Source organism: Lissotriton vulgaris, chromosome 6, assembly GCF_964263255.1.
Source record: "Lissotriton vulgaris chromosome 6, aLisVul1.2, whole genome shotgun sequence".
Taxonomy (NCBI): Eukaryota; Metazoa; Chordata; class Amphibia; order Caudata; family Salamandridae; genus Lissotriton; species Lissotriton vulgaris.
In genome coordinates, this window is record NC_141694.1 from 17,772,313 (window position 1) to 17,785,307 (window position 12,995).

A 12,995-nucleotide genomic window follows, 5' to 3' on the forward strand; every position below is an offset into this window, starting at 1 on the left:
CTGATTTAGCTCAGACGGTACTCCGTTGCATGCGACTGCCTTACACATCCAGCAAATCTAACGAAGAGTGGCTTTTATAAACAAGCCGATGTTGTGTTAAATAATGTTTGTTACTCACAGTAGTACTATTTACAGCCCCGTTAGGGCCGGCCTGGGAAGCAAAACCGGCCCTGGCAAAGTGCTCGGCCGGCGCCCCCTCCCCACTCGGGTTGGAGGAGCCGCCGAGCTCTTTGCCGGGGCCGGTTTTCGGCCGATTTTATTACAGGGCCGATTTTGCAGCTATGGGATTGCCCGGTACCTGCACTGGCCAGTCTGGGCCTGGGCCCCGTACTGGACCAGTCACAGAGGGTGTGTAGAAATCAAGGCCCCCCTGACACGGATGATGAATGGCCCTTTTACCTACAGGTCCTTTGAGCACTGTCACTTTGATTTCATGGAGAGAAGCCTTCTCTCCCTGCCATGTCTCCGGACATCCTCAAATAGGGCCCCCATGCAGTGCACCTCATAAAAGCCCCCTTGTCATTTATATTTCATTCCAGCATCTCCAGAGGTATCCATGGCACCTTTCAGCAAAGCACATTTAATTTCTGCGTGCTCTGCCTCCGAGGTTCAGATCAGATTGCATAGTAATTACTAAACATATTGTTCCCAGTCATAAAAACACATATACAAATGCATTTCAGAGGTTTGAACACCGCACGGAATTCCGGGTCGATAATAAGACACTTTGTAGAGGAGAACACTGTTAATGTTTGTGTCAAAACTTTTTTTAGCATGTTCGGCAATTAGTCAAAACGTCTTTCTGATAATTTCTTATAATTATCCTCAGTGGTTAATAGCAGCTGTTCCGGGTGACCGGTATTTCCAGGACCACTTGAAAGATTTTTGGCGCAAAGGCAAAATGTGCAAAATAGAAATGTTATAACAAAATTCTGCAACCAATTGATCCATTCCACCAATGTGGGTTTGGAAGTCTGCCTTTCATCATTCTAAGGTCGATAAAGTGAGTAGTACTGAGTTGGGTATTGCAAAATAGAGGGGACCCCTGAGAAACTAGGGTGCAGTACACCTAGACAGGGAAAATACACTAATGTAAACTTTCTAGGGCTACTTCAACTTAAACAATTCCCTATAGCATAATTAAAGGGAACACAATAGTGACACTCAAACCAATTTTTTTTTTTGGGGAAAAATACAAAATATTTATTAGTGCAATTTTCTGATTATTCAATATATTATAAAACACAATTAATTACATAAAAAGATAATGAAACAAGCAATTATCATGGAGACTTTCACAGACGCACAACATACATACCACAATCATTTATTCCCATATATACTCAATTCACACAAATATAAATATTGGAATTAATTTTCCCAAGATATGCAATATGGATGAAATGCAATCTTATAAGACCAAAAACATAATCAATTTATTTAGATGGATTAATAGGTCTTTTTGTAGAGACGGGTGCAAGGCTGACTCAACGCGCGTTTCGACAGAAACACTGTCTTCATCAGGAGTATCACCTCTAGATGTTGTGCTGTGAAAGAGAAGAAGTAATAATGCATACATGATAATCTCATATGCTAAGCAGAAAGCGTGTCGCTAGTATGTTATAATTACATTGATGCACTGAAGGAAGATTGAGGAAGGCCAAACCTGATGATAATAAAAGTCTCACAGTCACTTTAGATGGAACAAAGGATCCTAACAGGTAAAAAACCAAACAAGTGTCTATGGGACACATAGATCTATACACATAGTATGGTAAACAGACCTATATACCATATTCCAAAGAACCACATACTAAGCTTATCATAAAAACAGCAAAAGAGATTAAATTGACAAACTGTCAGGCCTTGTGCTCACCAAGAAGTCTCAAGATAACGTTTCCAATGTAGAGGAGGAGCAACAACTGGAAGGTATTCCGCAGAAGTAATAAAATCTTAAACAGGAAAATAATAAAAAGGGAAACAAACACAATGTAATGTAACGGCCCTAGATTTATTTAAAGGGAACTAGGAAAGAACACACTTAGCAATGGACAAGAGAATTAATTACCTGATAAAAAAGGACAAAATCCTCGCAGAACGCAGGGCCCAAAGTCGCGATGCTAATGATGGTTCTAAAGGATGTATCGACGTTCAAGGTTCTATCTGTCCCTCTAAGCAATATAGTAGACCCCAACAAGGAAAAGATGTAATGGAAAAATTACATGTAGACAACATCCTAAATGTGAAAATAACCTTAATATTAGTAATACAAGACTTCACAAATATAGTGCTGTGACTAATTACCTGATTAGTAGTGGACCTAACTCGAGCCCGAGAATGGTGCACAGCATCCAGCGATAAAAAGTGCTTGACAAAATCGAGATTTGGGAGGACACACCGCTGATGTAAGCCGGCAGCCAATCCTGAATAACTACGAGGCCTAAGGCTGTGTCGTAAATTGGCAGTGATTAAGTTAGCATTTGCTGAAGCCAGTCCGTTATTATGTCGTCATATAGTTTTTTCCATGAATATGTAGATATATGGGTAGATTAAAAATATTGAGACCCAGCTAGTATATCTGATACTAGAGACTGCTACTTAAGATACATCTAGCTATTTTTCTGATGAATAAGGAAGGTGATACGTGTTGTGTTCAACTTAGATTTATGAGTCCGATATCTCTTTCAGAATTATATAAAGTAGCACCTTTGAGTTACATGAAGGATTTCTAAGTCAACTAATATTGTCAGAGCATTGGTGTGCCGCCTTCTAACCTATAAATACGATATGGCTTTGTTTCCAATAGGTAGATAATTAGCGGCAGTATATAGTAATCGGTAACACTATAGTATAGATATTATTAAAATACTAAAATACATGTATCCCTTTAAATAGGTTGCTTTTCGTCACAAAAAGAACAAACCCATTAGATATTACCCCACAGAGACCTTTCTCAATTGGTAAGTCTAGCATTATAATAATCTTTAGTAATACTTCCCCATAAAGGAGGTTTTTTTATATGACCATGTATTAGGCTATTTAGGTAATTTCTCCATTTATCTGCACAGTGTATTCTTTGGTGGATGACCTTATCTGTTCTTCCTAGTTTTATTCAGCAATAGCACTTTATCTTGTTGTCACAATTCATAACCAACTGGAGATGTAAAGAAAATCATTTAGCAGTCATACTAGTTTATGAAATGTTTTTTCCCTGTGTTAACATGTGAGATTATACTGTACATCTGACGTTAATTTGATTAGTATTTAGTTAAAAATGAACTTACTATGGTTTATTGTATCAACATCTAATTAAGTGTATATGTCACTTGCTTTTAGCCCTGACGAAGTCCTTAGGCTTATTAGCCGGACGAAACACGTGTTGGCAATGAATTGTACGTTAAGGAAATGATTGGAAGAACTGTGCGTGTGACTGCATATGAACTGTGAAGAAATAAAGAAGAAAATATTTTGAAAATCACTTAATTGAAGAATCAGTATTTTGATTGGACCTTTTGTACTTTTTACCTAGAATTGCTCAGGTTAAGAATTGTTGAGAATGAGATACAACTGGTATTCCTTGTATGCCTGTTTAATTACAACTGTTGACAAGGGTTGTATCTTTACCTTTGAGCATTTACTAGAAGACCAGACAAGTTCTATAATATAAAAGAACATTACCTTATGCGCATAAGTTTCCCTCTTGTCAGTCTTTCTGTATAAATTGCTATTTAGGGACTGCAGCAAGGAGTGTTAACTAGAGAGCTTACTATATCTAATAATGTGTTCCAGATCAGAACGGAGTAAAATAGCAGAGGATATGTTTAAGAATTTAAGTGCAGGAATATTGGTAAATAAAGCAGTCACACAGAGTACATCAAAAAGCAATGAAGGTCTAAAAATGAAATTTATAAAATTGTAACGTCTTAAGAAAACAGAGATCACTAAATTGTGGGACGGAGCCACCCTGAAAGAATATATAAGATTACAGAGAATACCTAGGGGTCTCCGTTCCAATTTATTTCCTACCTATGATGACCTAGAGGAAGATTTACTTTTAATATGGGAGAAAGAACTCACAGGGAATTCTATGAGATTAATGAACATACTTATTGAGAATTCCGAAAGAAAAGCGAGCCAAGCAGCAGAGCAGGTAGATATACTGGAAAAAGAAATAAAGGCTTTAAATTTAACTGAAGCTACGAAGAAAAATTATACCATTCTAGAAGGAGTATTAACCAAATGCGAGGATGAAATTAAGGACAAGAAGGCTCGTAAACTTAAACGAGACGAAAACGACTACAGTAACGGAAGAGTTTTCACTTTTGCCAAACAATTTGACACTTTGGTTAAAAATGATTTACAACATAGTGTCAGTAAAACTTCACTAGTGAGTGGGGTCAGCTCTACCTCTTCTAGCAATGTATTAGTGGGTAATGAAGATATCAATACAGAAACACCAGCGAATACATCTACAGGGAGTAATTTTTTACGCGAGGTCCAAAGAATACGGATAGGGAACAAGGAAAGCAATGTACAAAGAGGAAGACAAGGAGAGGAAGTAGGGGCAAAGGGAAATCAAGGAAATCAAGGTCCCAGAGAGAGAGTGAAGACACGCTCGTGGAGCAAGAACAAGCAATAAAAGAGAGCTCCAATGATATTCAAATAGTGAACTTATCTAGTTTTCCTCTAACAAATGAAATGAAAATGTCTTAAGTAAGGGTATGAGCTTTTGCCCCGTTGCACCATGTGATTTGACAACTGTAAAGATTGATTTGTATAAGTTTATTCGGAGTCTTAAGTTGAAATATTTCTTTGCATTTGATGGAATAGAAAATAAAAAACAAACACCGGATATTTTTGTGGGTAGTCTTTGTATACAGGAAATTCGTGATACAGCAACGCTATTATCTATTTCTGAATGTGAAGAGGATCCAATTACTATGCATAGGATCCTACAGGATTTAGAATACAATACTAATGAAACATTAGACAGTGGCCTCAAACCTAAATCCAAATGGACACCACAATTGGGTAGTGGTAACAATATCGATGCTTTTCATAGGGTAGTGAAAAATGATTTGGATAAGATTGAGAAGAAAATTAATAACCCCAAAAACATGATGTATATGGATAATCTATCCAGCAGAGATCGTAATGCCTTAAAACAGTTAACATCAAATAAAGACATAATAATTAAAAGAGCTGATAAAGGGGGAAACATAGTTATTTTAGATAAGTAATACTATGAGAACAAAATATTGGAACAATTAGGTAAAGACAATTTCTATGTGAAATTGCCCAATAATCCTATCTTTAACATTACCAAAGTAATTAATGACCAACTTAAATCCTGGTATTCTGCTTGTCTATTAAATGATGATGAGTACAAATTTTTGTTAGTAGATAGACCTAATTTCCCTTGCCTATATTGTCTGTCAAAGATTCATAAACATGCCACTAGACCACCAGGCAGACCAATAGTGTCTGGGGTGGGAGGTCCGACAAAAAAAATCTCAGAATTTGTAGATACATATCTACAACCATATGTAGCCAACCTCCCCTCGACAATACAAGATACTAAACATATCTTAAATATCATAGTGGATATACCTTGGGATGAAACCATGATGATGGTGATAATAGATGTTGTCTCATTATATACCAACATACCTCATGAACTAGGATTAGAATCATTGAGATATTATTTATATAAGAGACCCGTAGAACTACTTGACCATTCGAACATGTTGATAGACATGGCCATAATAATTATTGAACACAATGTCTTCCTGTTTAAAACAGATTGGTATCAACAGACATGTGGTTCGGCAATGGGCTCCAGATTTGCACCGTCTTTCGCCTGTCTTTTTATGGAACGGTTCGAGGCAGTGCATGTCTGGGGTAACCATGGGGCTGAATGGCATGACTCCATCATGTATTTTGGCAGATATATAGACGATTGTCTCCTAATATGGACAGGTGGTGAAACTAAACTTAAAGTGTTTTTTGGTTTTCTCAATACTAATTCAAATAACTTAAAATTCACGATGCATTATAGTACAGAATCTCTTGTCTTCCTAGATGTGGAACTATTTGTAGAGGAGGGTAAACTGAAAAGTAGAATGCATAGGAAGGTAACCTCCTGTAACTCATTACTACATGCAGAGAGTGCCCACCCGAAGACCCAGATTAACGCCATCCCCTATGGCGAGTTCTATAGAGCTCGTAGAAACTGTACAAAGGAAGAAGATTTTGAAAAGGTGGTACTAGATATGGAAGAAAGATTTCTATTGAGGGGTTATGATAAAAAGGTTCTCTATAAAGCTAAAAATCGAGCTATGAAATTGAATAGGCTGGATACTTTAAGACCAAGAGAACAAGATAAACTTGAAAAAGTACCTGTGAAATTGGTAACTAGTTTTCATCCCTGGTCGCATAAAATATTTAACATCTTAAAAAAACATTGGCATCTCCTTACATCAGATGCCCAATTACAAAAATGTATCCCCAAATATCCAAGTGTTACTTACAGAAAAGGAAAAACTTTGGGTAATATAATTAGCCCAAGTTATCATAGGGACCAGAAAGCTAGACCTACATGGTTACACCAACACAATTTGGGTTCATTTAAATGTAATAATTGCAGTATGTGCAGAGTGGCAATTAAGGAGAAAAAAGACTTTGAGTATAATGGATCCAAAAAATATATAATTAGGCAACATATTGACTGTTTAATTAAATATGTAGTCTATGTTATAGTGTGTAAATGTTTAAAGATCTATGTGGGAAGCACCATCAGAAGCATGAAAGAACGTATTTCTGAACATTATCGTGCTTTTAAAAATATGGATGAAAGACACCCTGCAGCAAAGTGTCCAAATAAAGGCTTCTCTTTTCATGGACTAGAAAGTATCCCTCCGAACATGAGGGGAGGGAATAGGGAGCTTAGAGTTCGTCAAGCAGAAGTACGTTGGATAATCAGATTACATGCTGTAGAACAGGGGATTAACGTAGATAGTGAGATGTAATACTTTTTGGGATGAAAATATTAAAATGTAATGACCATACTAATACGAGAAAAAGTGTGACTAATAACATCTTCAGTAATTTGCACTTTATAATTTCCGTATTGATATTCAATGTTTAGAACTCAATATATTGTACCTTTAATGCTGTTTACATAAATGTGTTATGTTATGTTCTGTACATAATCACAAGTTAGCTTTGCTTTCCCGTTTTAGCTAAACCGTATGTTAGGATTTTAATATCATAATAACTAGCTTAAGAAGATTTAACCAGCATATGCACCTAATTATTATATAACGGTGTATATATACTCTCTACATTTGGGACTAGCTATATTCTTCACACAGTAAATTACTAATAATGAAGTCCCGTGCTTTCGACTGTCTCTAATAATGTATACGAATGATGGTTCCTCATATACCTATATATGAATTGTTCTATAATTTATTTTTCGATTCCTTCTTTTCTCTTCTCTCTATTATCTGAGTCACATATTAACTCATATTATAGGACTTATATATAGGTCAACATTAGAAACCATGTATAATATTAAACCAAGACGTTAGAATTAGGCTCTTCCTTCGTTTCAGATTAACTCATGCCAAGATGGCGTCCTTAATTGTCAACCTTTCACTAGAGCCTTTTCTAGTGCAGTTAATAAACTTTGGAACATCTGACATAATCTTGGTGATATGGAATGAATATTTTAATTATTTCTTTATACCCGTAAATAGCGTAATAACTTATATGCATTGATTATTGGACATACTATATTTTTATTTAAAACCGTAACAAACTGCAAGTTAAGTGTGTAAGGAAATAAGGACCTGTAATTGATAACTACTACAGGTTCGCATCAGATATCTCTAAAGAACCGATAATTATACTTTTCATACGTTCTGCGACCTCGCAATAGTCCGTCTTCGCCATAAGTGGTTATTTACCCTAACTAATATGGTGCGGGTGCTAGACGCTGAGTCGTTACGGACCGCACATTAGTCCGTCTTCGTTGAGACTAGTATAAATAGCCCTATCCAACATGGCGCGGGTGCTAGACTCCGAGCTGCCATGGATTCCTGATACCGCACGAGACATACTAAAACGGGTAAGATAATATAGCTTTTAGTATAGATACTATCGCAAAGTTTATTAGTGGCATGAGAATAGCCTGCTCTATTATTTAAATCGCTCTTTTTAATAGGCATATAAGAAGAGGAAATTTTCGATCATAAATGAGAGCGCCCGTTTTTTGTGACTCCTTAAATAAAGTAAAGGTAATTTTATTATTACTCTAATAACTTTATACCGCTATCTAGTAAGCACAAGTTAGTGGTATTTCTTATCTTAATTATGCTTTTACGTCTATGGCTTCCAATAACAGTTCCTGATATTACATATCTAGAAATCTAAAGTTGCGATACAAGTGGGGAATAAGCTACTAATCAGGTAAACTTTATCATATAGTTTTTCCATGAATATGTAGATATATGGGTAGATTAAAAATATTGAGACCCAGCTAGTATATCTGATACTAGAGACTGCTACTTAAGATACATCTAGCTATTTTTCTGATGAATAAGGAAGGTGATACGTGTTGTGTTCAACTTAGATTTATGAGTCCGATATCTCTTTCAGAATTATATAAAGTAGCACCTTTGAGTTACATGAAGGATTTCCAAGTCAACTAATATTGTCAGAGCATTGGTGTGCCGCCTTCTAACCTATAAATACGATATGGCTTTGTTTCCAATAGGTAGATAATTAGCGGCTCTATATAGTAATCGGTAACACTATAGTTTAGATATCATTAAAATACTAAAATACATGTATCCCTCTAAATAGGTTGCTTTTCGTCACAAAAAGAACAAACCCATTAGATATTACTCCACAGAGACCTTTCTCAATTGGTAAGTCTAGCATTTTATTAATCTTTAGTAATACTTCCCCATATAGGAGGTTTTTTATACAACCATGTATTAGGCTATTTAGGTAATTTCTCCATTTATCTGCACGGTCTATTCTTTGGTGGATGACCTTATCTGTTCTTCTTAGTTTTATTCAGCAACAGCACTTCATCTTGTTGTCACATTTCATAACCAACTGGAGATGTAAGGAAAATCATTTAGCAGTCATACTAGTTAATGAAATGTTTTTTCCCTGTGTTAACATGTGAGATTATACTGTACATCTGACGTTAATTTGATTAGTATTTAGTTAAAAATGAACTTACTATGGTTTACTGTATCAACATCTAATCAAGTGTATATGTCACTTGCTATTAGCCCTGACGAAGTCCTTAGGCTTATTAGCCGGACGAAACACGTGTTGGCAATGAATTGTACGTTAAGGAAATGATTGGAAGAACTGTGCGCTGTGACGGCATATGAACTGTGAAGAAATAAAGAAGAAAATATTTTGAACATCACTTAATTGAAGAATCAGTATTTTGATTGGACCTTTTGTACTTTTTACCTAGAATTGCTCAGGTTAAGAATTGTTGAGAATTAGATAAAACTGGTATTCTTTGTATGTCTGTTTAATTACAACTGTTGACAAGGGTTGTATCTTTACCTTTGAGCATTTACTAGACGACCAGACAAGTTCTATAATATAAAGGAAAACTACCTTTTGCGCATAAGTTTCCCTCTTGTCAGTCTTTGTGTATAAATTGCTATTTAGGGACTGCAGCAAGGAGTGTTAACTAGAGAGCTTACTATATCTAATAATGTGTTCCAGATCAGAACGGAGTAAAATAGCAGAGGTTATGTTTAAGAATTTAAGTGCAGGAATATCGGTAAATAAAGCAGTCACACAGAGTACATCAAAAAGCAATGAAGGTCTAAAAATGAAATTTATAAAATTGGAACGTCTTAAGAAAACAGAGATCACTAAATGGTGGGACGGAGCCACCCTGAAAGAATATATAAGATTAGAGAGAATACCTAGAGGTCTCCGTTCCAATTTATTTCCTACCTATGATGACGTAGAGGAAGATTTACTTTTAATATGGGAGAAAGAACTCACAGGGAATTCTATGAGATTAATGAACATACTTATTGAGAATTCCGAAAGGAAAGCGAGCCAAGCAGCAGAGCAGGTAGATATACTGGAAAAAGAAATAGAGGCTTTTAATGTAACTGAAGCTACGAAGAAAAATTATACCATTTTAGAAGGAGTATTAACCAAATACAAGGATGAAATTAAGGACAAGAAGGCTTGTAAACTTAAACGAGACGAAAACGACTACCGTAACGGAAAAGTTTTCACTTTTGCCCAAAAATTTGACACTTTGGTTAAAAATAATTTACAACATAGTGTCAGTAAAACCTCACTAGTGAGTGGGGTCAGCTCTGCCTCTTCTAGCAATGTATCAGTAGGTAATCAAGATATCAATACAGAAACACCAGCGAATACATCTACAGGGAGTAATTTTTTACGCGAGGTCCAAAGAATACAGATAGGGAACAAGGAAAGCAATGTATAAAGAGGAAGACAAGGAGAGGAAGTAGGGGCAAAGGGAAATCAAGGTCCCAGAGAGAGAGTGAATACACGCTCGTGGAGCAAGAACAAGCAATAAAAGAGAGCTCCAATGATAATCAAATAGTGAACTTATCTATTTTTCCTCTAACAAATGAAATGAAAAATGTCTTAAGTAAGGGTATGAGCTTTTGCCCCGTTGCACCATGTGATTTGACAACTGTAAAGATTGATTTGTATAAGTTTATTCGGAGTCTTAAGTTGAAATATTTCTTTGCATTTGATGGAATAGAAAATAAAAAACAAACACCGGATATTGTTGTGGGTAGTCTTTGTATACAGGAAATTTGTGATACAGCAATGCTATTATCTATTTCTGAATGTGAAGAGGATCCAATTACTATGCATAGGATCCTACAGGAAATACTAATGAAACATTAGACAGTGGCCTCAAACCTAAATCCAAATGGACACCACAATTGGGTAGTGGTAACAATATCGATTCTTTTCATAGGGTAGTGAAAAATGATTTGGATAAGATTGAGAAGAAAATTAATAACCCGAAAAACATGATGTATATGGATAATCTATCCAGCAGAGATCGTAATGCCTTAAAACAGTTAACATCGAATAAAGACATAATAATTAAAAGAGCTGATAAAGGGGGAAACATAGTTATTTTAGATAAGGAATACTATGAGAATGAAATATTGGAACAATTAAGTAATGAAAATTTCTATGTAGAATTGCCCAATAATCCTATCTTTAACATTACCAAAGTGAATAATGACCAACTTAAATCCTGGTATTCTGCATCTATTAAATGATGATGAGTACAAATATATGTTATTAGATAGACCTAATTTCCCTTGCCTATATTGTCTGCCAAAGATTCATAAACATGCCACTAGACCACCAGGCAGACCAATAGTGTCTGGGGTGGGAGGTCCGACAGAAAAAATCTCAGAATTTGTAGATACATATCTACAACCATATGTAGCCAACCTCCCCACGACAATACAAGATACTAAACATATCTTAAATATCATAGTGGATATACCTTGGGATGAAACCATGATGATGGTGACAACAGATGTTGTCTCATTATATACCAACATACCTCATGAACTAGGATTAGAATCGTTGAGATATTACTTATATAAGAGACCCGTAGAACTACTTGACCATTCGAACATGTTGATAGACATGGCCAGAATAATTCTTGAACACAATGTCTTCCTGTTTAAAACAGATTGGTATCAACAGACATGTGGTTCGGCAATGGGCTCCAGATTTGCACCGTCTTTCGTCTGTCTTTTTATGAGACGGTTCGAGGCGGTGCATGTCTGGGGTAACAATGGGGCTGAATGGCATGACTCCATCATGTATTTTGGCAGATATATAGAAGATTGTCTCCTAATATGGACGGGTGGTGAAACTAAACTTAAAGAATTCTTTGGTTTTCTAAATACTAATTCACATAACTTAAAATTCACGATGCATTATAGTACAGAATCTCTTGTCTTCCTAGATGTGGAACTATTTGTAGAGGAGGGTAAACTGAAAAGTAGAATGCATAGGAAGGTAACCTCCTGTAACTCATTACTACATGCAGACAGTGCCCACCCGAAGACCCAGATTAACGCCATTCCCTATGGCAAGTTCTATAGAGCTCGTAGAAACTGTACAAAGGAAGAAGATTTTGAAAAGGTGGTACTAGATATGGAAGAAAGATTTCTATGGAGGGGTTATGATAAAAAGGTTCTCTATAAAGCTAAAAATCGAGCTATGAAATTGAATAGGCTGGATACTTTAAGACCAAGAGAACAAGATAAACTTGAAAAAGTACCTGTGAAATTGGTAACTAGTTTTCATCCCTGGTTGCAAACAATATTTAACATCTTAAAAAAACATTGGAATCTCCTTACATCTGATGCCCAATTACAAAAATGTATCCCCAAATATCCAAGTGTTACTTGCAGAAAAGGAAAAACTTTGGGTAATATAATTAGCCCAAGTTACCATAGGGACCAGAAAGCTAGACCTACATGGTTACATCAACACAATTTGGGTTCATTTAAATGTAATAATTGCAGTATGTGCAGACTGGCAATAAAGGAGAAAAAAGACTTTGAGTATAATGGATCCAAAAAATATATAATTAGGCAACATATTGACTGTTTAACTAAATATGTAGTCTATGGTATAGTGTGTAAATGTTTAAAGATCTATGTGGGAAGCACCATCAGAAGCATGAAAGAAAGTATTTCTGAAAATTATCGTGCTTTTAAAAATATGGATGAAAGACTCCCTGTAGGGTTACATGCAGCAAAGTGTCCAAATAAAGGCTTCTCTTTTCATGGACTAGAAAGTATGCCTCCGAACATGAGGGGAGGGAATAGGGAGCTTAGAGTTCGTCAAGCAGAAGTACGTTGGATAATCAGATTACATGCTGTAGAACAGGGGATTAATGTAGATAGTGAGATGCAATA